A 7,748-nucleotide genomic window follows, 5' to 3' on the forward strand; every position below is an offset into this window, starting at 1 on the left:
TCTTCCCTGTCAGCTCTGAGGATTTTGTCCACACTGGTAATAGGCCAAAAAAATATTGTAGTATTCACACTGCACCTCCTTTAACAGGTATGGAAGCACAAACAAACATGGACTCACTTTGGAATCTGGGATTTTGATTCCATTCTTGACAGGTTCCCCTTAGAATTTGGGATTTGTTGTAGTTGGAGATATTTTTAGTTGAAGACTTTAGACTGGGCCTCTCTCTGGATTAGGAGGCTTGCAGTATTTCCAGTATAGTCATAACTCTGATAAATCTGCTTGCAGTATAGCACTAAGTCTTTTGAAATTCATTTGTCTATTCTGTTTTTGAAAAATCATGCGTACTTTCAGTGTTTGAAATAAAGACAGAATCAGTTTGGTTCTGTTTGTTTAACAGTTTCAATAGCTTTGCCACTGAAGTTACAATTTATTTGCTTGCCTTTCTGGAACACAGTGATAGGTTGGCAAGCACAACAGTTACCTGCTTGCAGTGTAGAGGGATTTCTCAGCAAACAAAATAGCACATCTGATGTGTCATAGTTTGGTTCCCAAACCATTCTAACGTTTGTATAGCAACTACTGTATGAAATGGTGTCAGAAAACCAATTTGCAGCTGGCTAGTCTGCAAATGATAGGTTTATAGTCAGCTTCCATGTTAGATATGGAATGCCCAACCTCCTATTTTTAAAATGCCTTTTTTTTTTTTTTTTTAAACTACCAAACAGTGATGCTGATTTTTTTTTTTTTTATTCCTTTCTTTTATTTTTCCTCTGGAAGAACATGATCTTTCATTTTCAAGCCAGGCCAACAATTTTAGGCTCTTATTTTCCTAGTTTAATTTCTTTCTGGAAAGCATGGCGCAATGTTTGGTATAAGCTTATCCAAGCTTATCCACAAGAATGTTTGCTTGGATAAGTGTATCTTGGAACTCTCTGAGACTCACAGGCATATGTGAAGAACAATATTCATGTACAAATTGTTCAGCTTATTGTGCTGGTCTTACACACGTGAAGATCTCATTGTTAAAACACTGAATTCTACATAAGCACTGGGCTAATAAATTTGTACAAATATCTTGCAAATAAAAGCTATTATCAGAAGAATAATCTTACCAACATTTAAATGTGACTGTTTAGAATGTGGGTGCTTTATTTCAATCTCCTTAAAGTTAATTTTAAGCACATGTAATATGTTCTTCCATTGATCCAAACCTTGTTAAAAAGTGAAGGGATTAGATTTATCTGTTGAGGAGAGGCTATAAGACAAGTAATTAAAATTTATGTAGATTCTCTTAAAAACTATCAGCATTACAGCATTTGGACATACGTGATGAAACTCGGAAATGTGAAGTAGAAAGCCACTCAGTAACATGCAGTGATTGTTGCCAAAGATTAACAGGGCCTTTGAGTAGACGGATTGCAGGGCATTTGTTCCTATTTCCTTTTTTTCTTTAATATTTGGTGTCTACTTTTCCTAACACTTGATGGTTCATGTTAATAATTCATTTATATTTAAAATGAAATTTGGAAAGCAGGTTACTTTTAAAGTAGTTTGGAATATTGTTATGTTGCTTTAGTAAAAAAAAAAAATCAGGATGATCAAGTAAGGTGCCACAGTTGAGTTCTGCAGTAGTTTCTATTTAAATTGCATCATTCTGTATTTGAAAATATTTCACAGCTCATGTTCCAAAATACCATTCTGACTAAGGGGATTTTTTTTTCCTAATTTGACATATGGCAAGGATGAATGTAAACAAAACAGAATACTAATCTTTTGCTGCTTATTTAATGCAAATAAAAAATCATCCAAATTGGCATCTCCCTGCTCCTTGTGAATTTGCTTTCACCCAATCGTACAGCTAGACCTTGATCAGTACTCTTTGTTCTCTTAAAATTTACATTCAGTTGTGGCCAGGCAAGAAATGCCCCTGTCATTCCAATGATATACAATGTCAAATGATTTGCCAGAATCTTCTACAGCCTCATTCAAAATCTCCTGAATCTCAGTGGGAGCTGGACTGGGCCATGGAATTACTTAGTGTTTGTGCCTGACACCAGAGAACTTGGCCATCCCATTGCCATAGAGCTTTTCCATGAACAGAGGGCTATGCAATAGCTATTAGAATGAATTTTGACTGGATAAATTTACTGTTCTAAATTACTCCCTAAGCATGCTCTCATTGACTTGTGTTTGAACTGTAATAGTAAGAAAATATTATTTCATAAATTTGTTTATAAAATAAATAAAAGGGTTGCAATGGAAGACTTGGAACCATTCTACCTAATACTACATCCCTAAATTTTGCTTTGCTGTGAAGGTAAGATTGCAGTCTTACAATTGGTCTTTGTTTCAGCAGAGACTTAACATGTCCATTCCTTGGGAGCAGCCTAAGATAAAAGAAGGAATTCTGTTGAGAACCTGACAAAATAATAAACCTTACTACTTACATACAAGGTGTGCTTTTCAGCTTTGGCTGTTTGTTAACACAAGCACTGAAGAACATGGCCTCAACACATATCAACTGTTTTCTTATATTATATTTAAGCAAGTTTTAAAAACCCTGAAAAATAAATAAAAACATTCCACAGACATCTGCCCTGAGAGAATGGATGTGAGAACAGATGTTTGTCATATCATTTAATGCTCAGCTGGGAGGCTGATATTATGGCAATAAGCATAAATAACCAGTTTATAATAAGTTAGAAGTACAAGAAGCCAAAATAAAGTATATATGTGCATGCAACATCTGTGCAACTGGAAAAAAAATAATTATTAGTTTTCATGGGTATAATATTGCCAGTTATATGTGTGAGCTATCCAAACTAAATTTGTTATACTGTTTTTCAAGTCAACTGGAATTCTGTTATATCAGTTTTTTACACTGTCTACAAAATTCTCTTCATATAGGCAATGTTTTTTGGGGAGACCTATTTCCACAAAAATTAATGATTCTAAATGCCATAAACAAGTATCTTTATAAACTATAAGCATCACTAAGATTGCAAATAAGTGGGTGGAACTCCATTGAAATAAAAAGCTAGAACAGAATTTATTTTTACAAGAGGTGAAAATAAAAGTTGCTTTCATGTTAATATTTAAAGTTCCAAATTTTGGAGCATTTTTAAATGGGTACATACATATTCATGTAGGTAACTGTTTCTTTTCTGAGAGAGATTTAAAAAACCCCCACATTCCTCAATGTTTTATATGATTGTGATTTTATTTACATTTGCCTCATTCCCACTGATGTGCATCAATAATCACATACAATTATGATTTTCACTGAGCATTTAGTGTTCGAAGGCGATCTATGTAATTGAATAATCAGTGATTGTTACCTACGTTGAGTGCCTGTTGTCTTGTAAAGTTTTAGACGTTTATATGAAACTAATTTAACCATTAGTTAGAACTAAATTATTTACACAATGTAATTAAATTAGTGAGTCCTTTTTCATGTACCTGTGTAAAATGGCATCCTTGAGACCCAATAATTTGGAAAGTTTCATGTTTTAAACTTAACATAGTTTGAGTTGAGAACCTTCAAGATCCCATCTTAAAAAGACTTGGAAATATGGGAATTACAGACCTGCATCCACATATAGTCTCACTTGTATATCTTGCAGATTAAACATCATAAAACAATTCTTTTAAACCAAAGGGTTTTTCTCTCCTTTTTTTTTTTTTTTTTTAAACACTTGCAATGTAAAATAAATGAAAAAAAACCCCCAAAACTTTTCCACACAGTCTTAAAACCTCCAACCTTTCTTCACAGTCCTATGAAGAGTTCTCTAGAGACACTGGAATATGTGAAAACAGGATTTTCCTTCTCAGTTTTTGCAATTGCCAGTTCCATAGAAAGGTAAACATTGGATGATTCATGATATAAACAATTTACTCAGTCCATTTTTCTGTGTTTTGTTACTGTTAGTGTTTTTACAGATAAAAGCAAATTATATCCACTATTTTCAAGAATCAAATGCAGAAGAGGAAAGGATATTTATGTATTGTGTGTTTGCTAAGTATTACATATTTTTACATAACGTTGTCAAGCATACCAAAGTCTTGTTTTTGGTTTTTTTTTCACTGATAGATACATGTATAAGAACTATATTCCCTGATGACAAAACCAGGTAATACATCTGTCAAAGGAACGTAATATATTTTTACCCTAAATATATTTTAAATATTTTCTTTAGAACAATACTTACAGCAATAGTTATTCTAATGATTGGAAGAACTCTGTTTTTAATTTCAGTAGATGGATTCCTCAAATTTTTAAGTGATATAATGTAACAAGCAGGCAATATTTTGTCAGATTCACCTTATTAGGAATGTCCTGAGTTTGCATTTTATTTCTTAATATGCTGGAAAAATGAGTGGGCCAAAACCTGGTTTACTTTATATATTTAATTTCTGCATTAGAAATGATAAAAGCTGAACAGCTGTTTCCATTAGCTACAGATTTTGAACTAATATATAGCTTATAATGGTACAATAAACAATGGTAAACAAATATCCTTCAGAATTTAAGTGTTGAAGAAAGGCTGGAAATCATTTTTTTCATCCCCAGTACTGTTGTTCTTCATGTCAGTTTCTCCTGCTTAGTATAGGAAAAAAAAATCTTCACAGATATTTAGGATTGCTTCTTTACATGATGGAAATTATGGAATGAGCTGTTTAGCATTGTTTTTTATACCTCCCCTTTGACCATGAGTAATTAATTTTCATCTGAATACTCCTGTGGGGCAAATTGGGATATCAATTTTGCAATAAAAGTTCCAGATAAACTTAAACAAATATAAGAATATATAGGATATAGGCAGACAGGTATTTGAAATCCACAGATACCTCCTTTAATGGGCAAGCCTCGTTTCCTTAATTCCAAATGGTAATTTTGTCATAGATCTAGATTAAATGAAATTTCTTTGGGTCAGGTGGAGCTGCCATAAGTCTTCATGCTACAGCTAATGATAAAAAATTCAACAACTCCACATATGCAGTTCAAGAGTGATCATAATTTTAAATCAGAATCATCATTTCTGGTACAGATTTTCAGCAATGTAAACATGCCCTGAAGTCAATAAATCCATGTTAATTTGCATGAGTTAGGGATTTAGTCTTCTCTTCCTTTCCCTCACACACTTGAATCGAGGTGTTTCAATAAGTTTGGTATAGAATCTTACCTGAGGATAAGAAGCTTCAAGATCAAAACCACCTGAGTTAATAATGGATGTCAAATGCTGTCATCCAAGACACATCCAGCATTCTAATCTGCCATACTGCAAAGCTGGCCTGAGGTGGGAAGTATAAATACATCCCAAATTACAGATGGAAGCCAGCACCATTGCCAAATCTCACTTCTTCCTTTGTCTTATATACAGGAAGAAAACTGTGGAATCATTGGACTTCTTTGGATAGCTATTTTGTGTTGTTTGTGAATGCACCAGTAATAAACCCACCTCATAATGAAATAACTTCTCTAACTTACCAACACTTCTGGCGAGAAAAAAACCCTACGTTTTTCAACAACCTTGAGAAGAAGATTAATTTCTAGTATAAAACTATAAATTCCATTCTCTGTAACCTATTGTCAGAGAGCCAATAGACTGCCTCTCCCCTGGGAACATCCCACAGCAGTGCCTAGGAAGTCCTCTCCTGAGGGCTTGTCTGTTTTAAAGTCTTTTGGTGAATAGGGACATCTGATGCCTTCAGAATGTAGGTTCTGATATCCCCCTTAAGGTTTCTCTTTGATCCAGTTTTTTGTGTAGACCTTTAGGGTTTTAGTTTTGGAGACACTAGCTCATGTGAAGCTCAGACTCTTAAAATGTCTAACCCTCTGAGTATGCATCTCTATCCTAAAGCAACTCCCATCATTGTTGAAACTCCAGAAATTGTACCAAGAAAAGCCACGTTTTTTTGTAAACTAAAAAGTAGAGCTGTCCCATGGGGCTTCATATTCTTCCCACATTTTTGTGAGGGTACAGCTCACATCAGCTACCTGATTAAACCTGTTCTGCCTGCTTTGTTCTGAGGCTATCAGCTTCTGTGGAATAAAAAATATGCCTAAAACCCAGTCTGTCCCAGGCATGAAGCACTTTGTGCACACCTTTCCTGGGAAGTAGCATTGACCTTCCCCACAGTATGGCTATTTGTTGTTATTTTTGTGGTAGCAGAAGTATTCTAGATGCTAATGAAGTACTTATATTTAGTAAGTGCACTGTTATGTGCTGGTTGTGAAGCTGTCAGCAGCGCTGTTAAAGAGCACAAGCCTAACACAAAGGTGCACTACACTGAGAATGGGGGGTTTTATGCTATATAGAAGGGAAGTACATTTAATGAGTTTATTTTGGTTAGCCTTTGGTTTAGTTTCGGGTCTGCCAATACTGACATCATTTTTCCAAGCAGGGAGCACCATCTAAGACTTCTCTGCATCACTATCCTCGGGGTGGGCCTGTGTGTGGGCTGATGCAGTGCTCAGCACTCCAGATCATTTCACTCTGGCAACCATTCTGCTTCTGCTGTCTCTGTCTCCATATTCTATTTTAGGGGCTTACGGAGCACCAATCCACTCAACTAAAATATAACTGAAACAAGATATTCAGCATTAAATAAGCAAAAAGCAAAAGACTCAAAATAGGCTATTTTGTTATTAATATTATGGGCTTAAATCACTTAAACATAGGTATCTTCCTACTCCTCCTCCCACGTCTCTCTTTAGTTTGTCTCCTCTTGTTCTCTTAGGACGCACTGATGGCCCACAATGTTGTGAAAAAAAAAAAAAAATAAAAAAAAAAAATTAGAACTCTGTTCTGTGATGGGTCCATGGGTGCCAAATAGTCATCTAGCTTAATTTTGGAAAAAATATGTTATGGCTAGAATTTTGTCTGTCCTGAGATCCTTGTAGCAAACCCTCAGCCACCAGTGGGGCCAGGGAGCATCCTTCAGAGAGCGATCTCGCACGGCAGGATTGTGTTGGCATGAGAGCACAGCTACACCTGAACCCGCACTTCAGAGTGATCAGCGGGTATGGGGAAGCAGGTGGATTTTTAAGCAGGTACACCTACGGTAGATGTTTGTAAGGATATGGAGGAATAGCTGTCCATATGCTGGCGACTTTAGCTTGCCACAGAGGATCCAGGCTATTTGGTAAGAGACCAGGCTTCCCTCATGCCCGGCCCCTCGCGCCGATCAGCACTGCGGCTCCTACCGGCGCTCCCGAAGGAGCTGCGGCGGCATCCGCAATAAACCGAGGCCACTGCAGGGCTCTCAGCTGTGCCTCTCGCAGATGCCCTTTGCCAGCTTGGCACCGGCAGCTCTGCAGCTCCTCTGGAGGCACTTTGGGATGCGCCCGAACCGAGGCTTTGGCTCGGCTCGGCACTGGTGATTCTCCCGCTCTCCACGCAGGAACTGCCGATGGCGATTAACGTTACACGCACCGGCAAGGGCCCGGGCGACACAGCACAAACCGCTGCGCTTTCCCGGAGCCTCCCGAGGGACCCCGTGTTCTCCCCTTTCCCGCAGGCAACGGGGCCGCAGCGGGAGGGCTCTGTGCCGGACTTGGCGGCCGTTCGCTGCCCGGGGGACGGCGGCTGCCAGGACCTGCCGCGCCAGCGAGGTGGAGGCAGCGCTGGGGTCCCGGCCCCCTGCGTCCCTCGGCGGGCAGCTCCGCTGGCCGGCGCCGGACCTATATGCTCTCGCGGAAGGTTACCGCTGCTCGGCACGAAGTCCGACGGCGGCGGTGGAATGGC

The sequence above is a fragment of the Hirundo rustica genome, chromosome 6 (assembly GCF_015227805.2).
Source record: "Hirundo rustica isolate bHirRus1 chromosome 6, bHirRus1.pri.v3, whole genome shotgun sequence".
Lineage (NCBI taxonomy): Eukaryota > Metazoa > Chordata > Aves > Passeriformes > Hirundinidae > Hirundo > Hirundo rustica.